This window comes from Aegilops tauschii, chromosome 7 (genome assembly GCF_002575655.3).
Source record: "Aegilops tauschii subsp. strangulata cultivar AL8/78 chromosome 7, Aet v6.0, whole genome shotgun sequence".
Lineage (NCBI taxonomy): Eukaryota > Viridiplantae > Streptophyta > Magnoliopsida > Poales > Poaceae > Aegilops > Aegilops tauschii.
In genome coordinates, this window is record NC_053041.3 from 551,983,843 (window position 1) to 551,995,396 (window position 11,554).

An 11,554-nucleotide genomic window follows, 5' to 3' on the forward strand; every position below is an offset into this window, starting at 1 on the left:
ATGTGAAGCCCAAGGTGGTGGGCAGCGAGCACGCCGAGTCCGGGGGCGCTATGGTGAGCAAGATGCCCAACGTCATATGGCCAACGAGAACCTTTAATGATTCTGTCAAGGAGTGGCAACAGCAGTGGTTTTATATCACTGAGCCGCGCGGCACGGAATGGGCCGCCTCTCCCGAGTTTCGATCCAGTGCCCCCCCGCGGCTTACATCCTGGGTCAAGAAAGGCCTGGACTGGTCCTTGTCCGACGAACTATCGGTGCTCCAGACGCGCGTTAAAGATATGGGAGACAAGAACATTGAACTTGTCAATGTAGTCCAGGTGATGTTAGTTCGCCGGATCCTGCCTTGTCAACACCGGACTTGCAATCTATGGGAATTCGATCCGGCCAGGCACCAAACCTTGCGAGAGTTTTTCGGCTCCTCGCACAAGGACATTTGGAAGGTGCTTTTCAAGTCCAGCAAATCATGGCCGGACTCCGCCGAGGACCGCGGGTACCAACTGTCCTGCCCTGCAAGTTCGGTAAGTCATCAAACTTTTTGTCCGCGTAACCCAAAGGAAACACTTAACGTGTTTTATACAACTCTCCCAGGGCTGGACGAAGAAGGCAGAGCGGATCCATTGTCCGGCCCTGCTGCCCGAAGAACCGGCCGTCCCACTTCTGACGAAGATGCTGGTCCCGGTGCCTTACAAGGTGCTGAAGAAGACGGCCGAGAAGGAGGACAAAAAGACCCGGGGCGGCCTTCGTCGCCGCGGCACTCCGGACATGATATCCGAAGGCTCTGATGCCCGTTTCGCCTTCGAAGAGGACGAGGAGGAGGAGGAAGATGAATTCCCTGCGGGGGGAAGAAAGAAGAGGACAGCCTCCGTACAATTGGAGGCCGAGCTGCCCAAAAGGGGAAAGGCTCCTCTTCCGAAGGAATCCACTGCCGCCGCCGACAGCGGCCCGGCATGGGATCCCAGGGCCCAGCCCCTGGTGACCTCGTAAGTATATATAAAATCCGAGTATGTTTTAGGCGTCCAGACTCATCATGGCATAGTATTTTAACCTAAGCCATATTTTTTGTAGTCCGGCGAGGTCCCGTACCAAACAATCCTCATCAGAGGATTCGCTGAGCTCGGACGCAATGGAGAGCGGGACGCCCCCAAAGATCCCTTCCTCCAAACAGGTGCATAACACCGAGGCTTCGTCTCAGAAGGACCCCGGCCAAGGAGGAGAGGAAAAGACCGTGAAGGCGGCGCTTCGAAGTCAAACTTCAGGGGCCGAACGCATGGGGGAGAAAATTCCCATGGGAGCTGACGGCGGGGGCCATCCTGAATTCGGCTCCCAGCCAGGTGCGGTTCCGGAGACCAATACGGCTCCAGAATCAGGCAGGCGGCCTCTCCCAGCTAGAAGAGGCATACCGGCAACCTCTGTCCAACCAGAGGTGTCGGATGCCTTGTTGGTGGCGCTGAAGAGCGCCTCCATCGTCGATGAACACCGTGCCCTTATGGGTGCGGTGATTGAGAAGATCCAGTCTACTGAGAATGGACTGAATGGAGCCTGTATCAGCCTTATAAAAGGCTTTGAGGTATGTTTTATGAGTTTTTGAAGAGTGTCATAGTATAGATAGTAGCCCCTGATACACTGTTCGGTGAAAGAAAGAACCGGACAGAGGATCGAATATATGTTCGTAGGAAGACTCATTGAATGACATCTATTTCTCTTCTGTGATAAGCAGGCGTCTGTAGCGGCTACTGCCTCTCATACCGCGGAGATCTCCGGACTGAATCAAAGTCTAGAGTGGGCTAAAGAAGAAATTGGCCAGTTGAAAATGTAGTTGAGAGATAAACAAGGTATGCACAAGTCTTGTTCGCGTTTATTGCGAATGAATTTTCAGTATGAAATAAGCTTCATGATTTGCGCTAGGGATTGTGACCGAAGTCGAGGCCCTTAAGAAGGCTGTGGCTGAGGCCGAGAAAAAGGCAGCCACAGAGCAGGCTCTTTGTGAGAAGCATGAGGCCAGGGTTATGAAAGCTGAGTAGGAGCTGCAATAGGCCGTGAGGAAATGCGAGACCTTGGAGCAGAGTTTAATGGAGAAAGAATCCGAACTCACCAAGGCGCATCAGGCCACAAGCGATGTCCGGGGGGAAACCCAAAGCGCCCTGCAGGGGATCCAAGAGGTGAGAAAGATCGCGGCGGGTAAGGCTTTTTCCATGTAAAGCAAGTATTTGAGGTGAAAACTATGTTTCTAATTTTGAATCCGAATTTCTCAGGGGTATTTGCCGAGCTACCCCGCAGCATTTCAGATGCCGCCCAATTCTACCGAGCCAAAGAAAGGAACACTGCAGATAAGCTCTTCTGGTCGCAGTATTTGGCACCGAATTATCCGGTGCCTTTTGCGAGATCAACTGAAACAGCTGATCGAACTGCATAAGGCGGCGGAACTAGCCATGAAAGATTTGGTTATCCTGCTATGGCCTGCCGAGCCGATTCCAAGCAGCTACTTCGGGCTCGTGAAGCGGCTTGTAAGCGCTTGCCCTCGACTTGACGTCATCAAGCGGTCGGTCTGTATAGAAGGTGCACGAATGGCCTTCGCCTGCGCAAAGGTGCACTGGGGAAGATGGATGCTGAGAAGCTGATGACCGAAGGGCCGCCAGAGGGGAAGGAGCACCGCAAGCCCGAATTATATTATGAAAGTGTCCTAAAAGGATCCTACCTTGCAGCGGAGCTATGCACCAAGGACGTTATATTTCCATGAATGCTAATCATGTTGTCCTTTGTAATGTTTGAACAAGGTCATTTATTTACTGCCTGTTATATAAAAGTTTACCCTCCTGTGCGGCCGTTTTATATGTTAAACCTGAGAGTTGGCCGGTCGTCGGCTTCTGCCCCCACGTAAGAAGTACGGGGGTGTTCGAGATAAACCTGAGCACTCTTTATCCCAGTTTTGGGTCCTTCGAAGGAGGTGCTCAGCACAACGAACCAGGCAATCGGACTATAGGGCTTTATCACTCTCACTTAGCCATAGGAGCTTTAGTAAGGTAGGCGCAGCCCCTGGTGTTCGGAAGACCGTACTAGGGGCTCTATGAGCACCTGATCGGAAGAAAAACCGGTCCATCGCACGCTGCATCGGTTATGGCATTATGCGGGAGAAATCCTTAAAGATTTTGTGACCTCTCGAACAGCTGACCAGCTCTCGCCGTATCATGACAGTCAGTTTTCGGCTTTCTCTACTGAGGTGCTCGTCCGGAAGAACCGGGACACAATCGCAGTAGTTCTCCCAGTGCTACCTTAGCCGATATAGCGGAACGTAAGGTACCAAAACATTGGAGCCGGGCAAACCCAACTATTGACCCAAGACATGATTCGGAGCTGATGCATATAATGCTATAGGTTCGGGGTGCCGAACTTCCATGAAGGTGTTTGGACTTTATTGCCATGTTATGGGTAAAATGAAGCCCCTGGCATATTTTAAGGCATATCGCTGTGTACGGATGCCACTTGACAAAAGAATTTCAATAAGAAATAACAGCATGTAAGCGTCATATAAATCCACATGTTGTATTTGAATAGTACATCGTATGAGTACAAGTAATGTGATAAAAAAAGGAATATGATTGCGGAACCTGCTGAGACCAGGGGGAAGAAGCTGAGTGCGGATCCGTAACATAGCCGGATGGTCATTGCAGGGAATGTCTAAGGATTCCCTTGCGCGTTCAAGCTGCCTCCGTATAGCCCGTCCTGGTCGGCGCAAAGGTGAACCTGCGAAGGAAATGTAAGAAATGTTTGCGTGCCGGAGAGCGGTTGAGCCGCTGAGTGCGGCCTGTCCTGGCCTTTGCCGGAGTGTTTAATTGAGATCTGGACGAGCCGGGCTATCCTTCCGCGAAGTAGTTTGGAGTCCCTTGACGGTGTCTGGGAGCCTGGACGTCGACTCGAGGTTCGGCTGCAAGGTGCTGCTCGTTGCTTCTGCTGCTAAGGCAGTGGTGTATTTGTTGGTGCCGAGGGAAGGTTCGGCCTTGCCATTAACTGTGATGACGCCGCGTGGACCGGGCATCTTGAGCTTACGGTAGGCATAATGTGGCAACGCGTTTAATCGAGCGAACGCGGTTCGTCCGAGCAGTGCCTGATAATTACTGCGGAAAGGGACGATTTCGAAGATTAACTCTTCGGTACGGTAATTTTCTGGTGATCCGAAGACTACCTCAAGGGCAATGGAGCCTGTACAGCTGGCTTCCACACCTGGTATAATGCCTCTGAAAGTGGCTTTAGTGGGTTTGATCACTGAATGATCGATGCCCATCTTGCGCACTGTGTCCTGGTAAAGCAGATTTAGACTGTTGTCTCCATCCATAAGGACTCGAGTGAGGTGGAACCCATCAATTATTGGGTCGAGGACTAGTGCGGCTGGATTGCCCTGATTGGCGTTAACCGGACGATCCGTGCGGTTGAAGGTAACCGGCCCTAGTTTATATTGTGGGACGACTAGTTCCGTTAAGTCGGCATCCCTAAGGGTGCATATCCGGTCCGAGTTGGTAATTTGGGTGGTATTTACGACATTCACCGATTGAATATACGGGGGAAATTTCTTTTGCCCTCCCGTGTTCGGTGATCTGGGCTCTTCGTCGCCATCATGGCTTTGAGACCCCCCTTCTCCGTTTTTGGCGCCTGCCCTGCCGGCTTGTTTGAAGACCCAACATTCTCTGTTGGTATGGGTGGCTGGCGTTCCTGGGGTGCCATGAATTTGGCATTGGCGATCGAGTATGCGGTCTAGACTGGATGGACCCGAATTGTTATTTTTGGGTGGCCCTTTCCGCTGACCGGATTTTGAGCCCCTAAACCCGGCATTAACTGCCGTATTTTCGGCGTTTTCACCATATTTGCGGCGCTTGTGTTTGTTGTATCGTGGTTTGCCGTTGCTATCCCTGGCCTCTGATGTGCTAGGTTTGCTTGCTGTATTGTTACTACGAGCCAACCAGCTATCTTCGCCCACGCAAAAGCGGGTCATAAGTGACGTGAGGGCTGCCATGGATTTTGGTTTCTCTTGGCCGAGGTGCCGGGCGAGCCATTCGTCACGGATGTTATGTTTAAATGCCGCTAAGGCCTCTGCATCCGGACAGTCGACAATTTGGTTCTTCTTAGTTAGGAACCGGGTCTAGAATTTCCTGGCCGATTCTCCTGGCTGTTGAGTTATATGACTTAAATCGTCAGCGTCCGGCGGTCGCACATAAGTGCCCTGAAAATTGTCCAGGAATGTGTCTCCCAGGCTCTCCCAACTTCCGATGGAGTTTGCCGGCAAGCTATTGAGCCAATGCCGAGCTGGCCCTTTGAGTTTTAGTGGGAGATACTTGATGGCATGTAAGTCATCCCCGCGGGCCATGTGAATGTGGAGGAAGAAGTCTTGTATCCATACCGCGGGGTCTGTAGTACCATCATATGATTCAATGTTTACGGGTTTAAAACCCTCTGGGAATTCGTGATCCATTACTTCATCAGTGAAGCATAGGGGGTGTGCGGCGCCCCTGTGTCGGGCTATATCACGACGCAGTTCATACGAGTCTTGTCTGCTGTATTCGGCCCGGCCGGATTTGCTTTTAGTATATCCGGTGTGACGGTCATCGTCTCGCGTTGGGGCGCGCCCCCGTGATCCATAGATCGATCTTGCATGTTTTTCTTTGTTTTCCAATACGTCTCGCAGGTCCCGCGTGTTGCCCCGGGCCTTGGTATTTTTGTTTGAATGGCGGCGGGGTGCGGGCTGGACTTCGGGCTGATATGCCTCTCTGTCTCGGCCACGAGGTGGCCGATCCGCTGCATCATACGCTGGTGATGTAGGTTTCAATGCTTCCTCCTCGAGTTGGGGTAGCAACCTGCGCTTTGGGTAACTCTTGGTTGGGCGCTCGAGTTCGTAGTCCTCGGCCGCCAGGACTTCAGTCCATCTATCCGCTAGCAGATCTTGATCAGCTCGAAGCTGTTGTTGCTTTTTCTTCAGGCTGTTTGCTGTGGCTATAAGCCGGCGCTTGAAGTGCTCCTGCTCGACGGGATCCTCAGGCACGATAAATTCTTTGTCGCCGAGGCACAGCTCGTCTTCGGAGAGAGGCATGTAATTGTCATCCTCTGATTCTCCGTCTCCTGCCTGTTTCAGAGGGCTAGCTTGTTTATCCTCCCGCTCGAGGTCTTGCTGGAGGGGATTATCGTTCTCTTCAGCACTATCAGGAGCGTTATTGTCTCTTGTGCCGATATCGCTGCTTTTGCTATGGCGAGACTTAGAGCGGCGCCGCTGACGCTGGTGCTTGGATTGCTTCTTGGAGGGATTATCCTCCGTTGTCTTATCGCCATCCCCTTCTTTGGGGGTGTCCACCATGTATATGTCATACGATGAGGTGGCAGTCCAGCGCCCTGTGGGCGGTGGTTCTTTTTCGTCTCCTGCATCATCGTCCATACCGTCGATGTCTTCGGAGCCGAAGTCGAGCATACCGATTAAATCGTCGACAGTGGCTACTATGTGGGTGGTGGGTGGGGAGCGAATTTCTTCGTCGTCCGTGTCCAATTCTAGCCGGACATAGTTTGGCCAAGGGTCTCCTGACAGGGAGAGTGACCTCAATGAGTTTAGCACGTCGCCAAAGGGCGAGTGCTGAAAGATATCCATGAAGGTAAACTCCATGATCGGTGCCCAATCGTATTCGATAGGCACGGTCGCAGGCGGCTCGGATCCCATGGCCGGGGACGAATCCAACGGTTCGGCAACACGGGTTTCGTGGGAGGTGAAGTCAGTATTCGGCTCTATCGCCGTTGAGTGCGCGGCCTCCATGGCGGGGTCTATCCACCCATCCTCAGATGGCGCAATTTGTTCCGGATTGAGGGCCGGAGTAGTTGCAGGTGTGATCTCCCGAACACTGTCCGATGGCAGAGCTAAGTCATGCTCGTCGTGATTGTGCGGCGCACCTGACATGGGCTCGAATCCGTCGAAGATCAAGTCTCCGCGGATGTCGGCAGTATAGTTCAAGTTTCCAAACCTGACCTGATGGCCAGGGGCGTAGCTCTCGACCTGCTCCAGATGGCCAAGCGAGTTGGTCCACAGTACGAAGCCGCCGAATACGAAGATCTGTCCGGGGAGGAAAACCTCACCCTGGATCGCATCATTGCCAATGATCGAAGGAGCCATCTAGCCTTACGGTGACGGCACAGTGGAACTCTCAATGAAAGCACCAATGTCGGCGTCAAAACCGGCGGATCTCGGGTAGGGGGTCCCGAACTGTGCGTCTAAGGCAGATGGTAACAGGAGGCGGGGGACACGATGTTTACCCAGGTTCGGGCCCTCTCGATGGAGGTAATACCCTACTTCCTGCTTGATTGATCTTGATGATATGAGTATTACAAGAGTTGATCTACCATGAGATCATAGAGGCTAAACCCTAGAAGCTAGCCTATATTATGATTGTTGTCGTCCTACGGACTAAAACCCTCCGGTTTATATAGACACTGGAGGCGGGTAGGGTTACACAGAGTCGGTTACAAGGGAGGAGATCTACATATCCGTATTGCCAAGCTTGCCTTCCACGCCAAGGAGAGTCCCATCCGGACACGGGACGAAGTCTTGAGTCTTGTATCTTCATAGTCCAACACTCCGGCAGAAGAATATAGTCCGGCTGTCCGAGGACCCCCTAATCCAGGACTCCCTCAGTGTCTAGAGGGGGGTGAATAGACTCTAATCAAGAAAAGTTGCAGTTTTTAATTTCTCTTAAGTTGATGTGGAGTTTTAGCACAATTTTAAACAATCACAATACATATCAAGCAAGCATACAAGCATACAAAGAGTATATGAGCAGCGGAAAGTAAAGCATGCAAGTTGCAAGAATGTAAAGAGAAGAGATTGGAGTGTGCAAACGCAATTTGGAGACACGGAGATTTTTTATCCGTGGTTCCGATAGGTGGTGCTATCGTACATCCACGTTGATGGAGACTTCAACCCACGAAGGGTAACGGTTGCGAGAGTCCACGGAGGGCTCCACCCACGAAGGGTCCACGAAGAAGCAACCTTGTCTATCCCACCATGGCCGTCGCCCACGAAGGACTTGCCTCACTAGGGTAGATCTTCACGAAGTAGGCGATCTCCTTGCCCTTACAAACTCCTTGGTTCAACTCCACAATCTTGACGGAGGCTCCCAAGTGACACCTAGCCAATCTAGGAGACACCACTCTCTAAGAAGTAACAAATGGTGTGTTGATGATGAACTCCTTGCTCTTGTGCTTCAAATGATAGTCTCCCCAACACTCAACTCTCTCTCATAGGATTGGATTTGGTGGAAAGAAGATTTGAGTGGAAAGCAACTTGGGAAGGCTAGAGATCAAGATTTATGTGGTTGGAATGGAATATCTTGACCTCAACACAAGTGTAGGTTGTTCTCTCTCAGAAAATATATGTTGGAAGTGTAGGCATGTTCTGATGGCTCTCTCCACGAATGAAGAGTGGGTGGAGGGGTATATATAGCCTCCACACAAAATCTAACCGTTACACACAATTCACCAAACTCGGTGGGACCGATTCAAAGAACTCGGCCAGACCAATTTGGTTCATAATGTGACCGTTAGGCATTTCGGTGGGACCGACTGGATCAACTCGGTGGGACCGATGTGCTAGGGTTAGGGTAAATCCAAATCTTATTTTGACCGATTACTCAAACTCGGTGGGACCAATTTGGGTAATAAGCGAAACAGAGAGTTGGCCAAGCAAACTCGGTGGGGCCGATTGCATATCTCGGTGGGACCGACATTATTGCAACGGGCAACAGAGAGTTTGCAAGCCCATCTCGGTGAGACCGAGATCCCATCGGTGAGACCGAATTGATTAGGGTTTCTGGCAGTGGCTATGTCAACTGAACTCGGTGGCTCCGGATAGAAAGAATCGGTGGGGCTGAGTTGGACTTGTGGTTTGGGACATATTTGGAAGTGACGAAGTGGTTGAGGGCTTTGGAGCATATCACTAAGCACTTTGAGAAAGCAAGCCATTAAGCAACGCCTCATCCCCTCTAAATAGTATTGGCTTTCCTATGGACTCAATGTGATCTTGGATCACTAAAATAGAAAATGTAGAGTCTTGTGCTTTGAGCTTGAGCCAATCTTTTGTCCTTAGCATTTTGAAGAGGTTCCACGTCCTCTAGTCCATGCCACTCCATTGTTGAACTTATCTGAAACATACTAGATAGAAGCATTAATCCAATAAGAGATATGTTGACATTAATTACCAAAATCACCCAGGGAGCACTTGCTTTCAATCTCCCCCTTTTTGGTAATTGATGACAACATACATCAAAGCTTTAGATAAAGATATAGAGAGCAACAAGTAAAGCTTTGGAAAGACATGTAACATGCATGGGCTCCCCCTATTTGTATGCACTCATGTAAATATGGAACATAGGAGCATGTGAATGCATAAGCATGACAGAGTAAGCAATGTGTTACATGTATCTTGGTTATATGCATCAAAGCAAATGATGTGAATATGTGCCTTCATGCTCATGAGTCCTTCTTGCAAGCAATATGTACATCAGCAAGAAATCCTCATGCACATGACTGTGATGCATATACTTACCTTGTGGTCTTGAGTTGTCTTAGAAGGGAATGAACCTGAGTAAACAAGGTTAGATAACACAGATACATCTACTAGCCAGAGCAAACAAAAGAACCACAAAAGTACCAAGACTGGGATGACATGTAGAGAGTGAGTACTGAGTACTCCATTGAATATAGACATGTCCCCAAAGGTAAAGATGTGCAATCAATTCAAGGATTTCCTTCCCTTAGATGTCTTGCTCCCCCTGAATCTAACATGGGATACTGGGAGAAGATAGGGAACAGAAAATCAGAGCAAAAGAAAAGACAACAGAGCTAATGCAAGCAATCAAATATGATCAAATATGAACATGTCTTTCCCCTCTTAAAGACATGTAACTTCTCTCCTCTTGAACACCAAGCATCTGGGGTTTCTTACACACTCCCCCTGAGTATCCTCTCCCCCTATAGAAATGATTAAGCATAGAGCTTTGATGTGATCCCACTCTCCCCCTTTGACATCAATTTCCAAGAAGGGCTCTTCTGGATTTTTGTTTTATTGCAGAAGGGTTTGGTCCTTGAGTCACAAAGCAAGTTGAATGTGATGCTGGTAGAGGACAAGAATCATTGAGTGGAGTTGGAGCAAAAAGACTGCAGGAATAAGTGGCAATTTGTCTTTCCTATAGTGAAATCGGTAGCACCGAGTTGTGTGCTTTGGTGGCATCGAGAGAATTCGGTTGGACCGAAAGAAACAAACCGTTGTGACCGAGTCCATCACAGAGAAAACACTTGTCACCTCAGCTCACTAGGCACTTAAGATCTCACAAGGATTTGCAAGGAATTTGCTAAAAGATTTGCAAAGAATTGGATGCAGAAAATGCAGAACAAAAAGAAATGAAAAGATCTAGATGAAGTTTTTTTGAAAGGGGAAACACATATGCATGAGACAAATGCAAGAGGAAACACAAGAGAACTTCATCTAGAATTGGTCGGCGACAAAGTCACCTATGTTAGAGTATATTGACTTAGGGGTCAAGTGAGAACACTTGATCATAGGTCATACTCATCGTTAAGCTCAAAATGGGGTTACCATTTTTCGTTTAAGCATCTTGATGTATTCACATCCTGTTGAGTTGCTTTGACCCATGTCCTGGAGTAAAGCTTCTCTAAGATGGAATAACATACCTCGGGTGGTGGTGTTGATCTTGATCATGTAGTTGAACTTGTGTGGGTTGCTCAAGGTTGATGTAGCTCATCAAGAGTTGGGAGCACCACTTGGAATTTGAGTTCATCTACCTACATGGGTTAGTCTTGCAAGGAAGAGCACTTGTGTATCCAAAATGACAATCATAAATCTTAATGTAGAATTTGTCAAAGGATATGTTTGAAGGGTTTCGTGGTTCCTTGTCTTCATCCACCATTGTGTAGAGACTTGATGATGTAGAGATTGCTCAAGATGTGAGTGAGTTGCAATCTCATGGACTTAGATTCATCCAAGTACCTACAAGGGTTAGATAGCATGCAAGGGTGCAAAAATATCCATGACATATAGATAGCATCATGAAATAAATATCAAGGATTAGTCAAAGGCTCACGCCTTGCATGTATCGAAGTGGAGTTCATACTCCAAGTTTGAAGCATCAATGATGTTCAATTCACCTCTCAGACGGCAAAAGACTTTCTCATCAAGCGGTTTGGTAAATATATCCGCTAATTGCTTATCGGTGCGAACATGCTTAAGATCAATGTCCCCTTTGGCAACATGATCTCGAATGAAATGATGACGAACTTCAATATGCTTAGTTCGAGAATGTTGCACGGGATTGTGAGCAATCTTGATAGCACTTTCATTGTCACAAAGTAACGGAACATGTTTCACATATATCCCATAATCTTTAAGAATTTGGGTCATCCAAAGTAATTGAGCACAACATGATCCAGCGGCAATGTATTCCGCTTCGGCAGTGGATAAGGATACCGAGTTTTGTTTCTTGGAGGACCAAGACACAAGAGATCTACCAAGAAATTG